We start from the raw sequence: 3,126 nt of genomic DNA on the forward strand, positions 1-3,126 counted from the left end.
ATATATATATATATATATATATATATATAATATACACGTGTGTGTGTGAGTGTGTGTGTGTAGTAGTGCTACCCCCTCCATCACACACACTTAGTGTCACAAAGTTGTTTGTTATGCATTTAATGCAATTTACACCATCTGACCTGAATGTCAATCAACGTTTGACAAAACTGTAAAATGGATGATTGACTGATGAACAAGTGTAGTTAGTTAATGCCCATTTAAAACCAAATAAGGTTGATTCACCAAATCCTGGGCTGTGACAGGCACTAATGTACTTCCAAGCTCATCTTTAAGCGTCACTTTGAGTCCACCTGAATGCAGGTTTAAACATGAGAAATGGTCTCGTCTAACGTTGGTCCTGGATGGCTGCAGGGGGTTGTTGTTGTTGTTGTTGTTGTTTTCTCTGCTTCAAGACAGACAGATGCCACAGTGGACAGGTTGCGGTTCTTCTTCTTGTTCACATATCAAATATCACATTATATCAGTAATTTTTATTTTTATTCTTTCGGCTGCTCCCTTCTTCAGGGGTCACCAGTGAACTCACTCACACAAAGACTTGGTAATTATTTTTACACGGATGTCCTTCCAGACAGACCACTGAGCTACCACAGCCCTCTGTGTGGAGCAGAGAGCTGCTGTCTAATGCATCTGGAGGAGCAGATGGTGGGGGTTGAGGGCCTTGCTCAAGGGCCCAGAGTGGGGCAAATGAGGGTGGAGGCAGGTGTGGGTGCTTCACCTTTTCCACCCACATTTTGATGTTGTCAGTAACCGGAGTTGAACCTGCGATCTTCTGATCACAGGCCCACCTTCTTTAACATCTGCAACCCCACTCCCTATATTATATTATTATATTATATTATTATATTATATTATTATATTATATTATTATATATCAGTCATGTCATGTCATATTTAAACTTGTTTAAATCGTGCTCACTTTTGAGAACTCATTTCTTTTTTCTTTTTTTGCTCTGAGCTTATTTTTATGTCTAATAAATCTCACTAAGATAACCTCTGTTATTTGATATTTTTGATCATCAATGAGAAAATGTGTGTGTGTGTGTGTGTGTGTGGGGGGGGGGGGGGGTGTCAATATTGTGTTTGTGTGCCTTACTTGGACAGAGAGCTGCTATGTTCCTTCCCACCACTTGATTGACATCTCCCTATCAGTGCACTTATCATGTGAATGTGAAGGACTTCCAGAAAATCCCATTGTCAAATGATTGATGTAATCCAGTCAGTGAACGAGGAGACGGAGAAGAAGAAGGAAAGTGAATAAAGGTGGAAACTGGAGCAACAAACATTTCTCATCACATCGATGATGATGTAAGGGAGAGCTGGCCTGCTGAAAATATTTTACATCTAAACGAATGGCGCATGAGGAGAAATTTATTAGTCATAATGAGGTCAAATTATTCAAATATAATCCAGCTCTTATGATCTGTGAAGTCTAAGAGTAACAAATTTAATTAGGAGGATTGCACAGAAACACTGTACATGTTAGTAACATACATCAGTGAACATGTTAAAAGGCTGACTGTTGTTTAGCATTTTAGTTTGTTAAACATTTTCCAAGTTATTTCTTCTGTTCGCCGTGTTCACATCCTGACCCGGAGCCTTTCTGGGTGGAGTTTGCATGTTCTCTCCGTGCATGCGTGGGATTTTCCAGGTTCTCCAGTTTCCTCCCACAGACCAACAACATGCATGTTGGCCTGATTGGTAACTCTAAATTGTCCATATGTGTGAGTGAGAGAGTGAATGGTTGTTTGTCTCTGTGATGGACTGGAGACCTGTCCAGGGTGTCCCCTGCCTCCCACACAGTGACGGCTGGACATGGACACCAGCGATGCCCGCAACCTCAAAAGGACAAAGTGGGTAAAGATGATGGATTTGTTTTGTTTATAACAACACAGACCATCAGTTGTGTAAAAGCAACACAAATAAAACCTGATATTAGTTGTTGAACAGGAATGACTTCAGATCACATTGTTGATTAGAAAGAACAGAATAAACGGAGTTTTTAAAGTTTATTGAAATCTCTCTCCTAAATCTTAATTTTAAGAAGCTCGATGTGGACAGTTCTTTCTGATCCTCACTGTGTTCTCATGTTGTCACGCCCTAAAGCTGGTGGAGGATTCAGTGGGAACCATCAGGAGACTTCATCTTAACACTCTGGGAATTTTTGTTTTCTAAACAAGGAATTAACCTGTAAAATCACTAAAACTCTGTAACTGAATCTGAGACACAATTAATGTTGTAAATTAAAATAAAACAGCTGAAAAACACATCTATAAGGTCACTAATGAGCCCTCCTGAGTGACCTAGAGAGAATTTTACCGATCCAGAACTTTTACTTTGTTTTCCATAAAAGGCCTTTTGCTGCTCGGGTCCTGGGTTGTTGACTTCTGCTTAAAGAAAATGAATGAAGGGGTTGATGGGAGGAATTATCCTGTGGGAGGAAACTAAGAATGATAGTTGGCTGAAGCAATCAGAAAGGAAGCTGAAACTTTTAGACATTAATGAAGAAAACCCTTTTCGGGGTTCTGATCTCTGTCACTAAATTACAGATTGCTGCTGTGTGAATTTCCATACAGGAACCTCACTGTTGACACCAGTCCATCAACCTGACTGAAAGCAGAGCGTAAGTATGGTCCACCACGGTGTTGATATTTTTTCTGGTTAGAAAAAAAAGGTTTATCTGACTTTAGCAGCTTCAGATTCCTTTGTACTGATGGGCTGATATAATAAATATAAGATACTGTAACAAATATAATTAATATAAAATACTGTAATGAATATAATGAATATAAGATACTGTAATGAATAGAATTAATATAAAATACTGTAATGAATAGAAATAATATAAGATACTGTAATTAATATGATTATTATAAGATACTGTAATTAATATAATTAATATAAGATACTGTAATTAATAGAATTAATATAAGATACTGTAATTAATATAATTAATAAAATATACTGTAATTAATATAATTAATATAAAATACTGTAATGAATATAATTAATATAAAATACTGTAATTAATATAATTAATATAAAATACTGTAATGATTAGAATTAATATAAAATACTGTAATGAATAGAATTAATATAAAATAC

This window comes from Nematolebias whitei, chromosome 1 (assembly GCF_014905685.2).
Source record: "Nematolebias whitei isolate Nwh7 chromosome 1, NemWhi1, whole genome shotgun sequence".
NCBI lineage: Eukaryota > Metazoa > Chordata > Actinopteri > Cyprinodontiformes > Rivulidae > Nematolebias > Nematolebias whitei.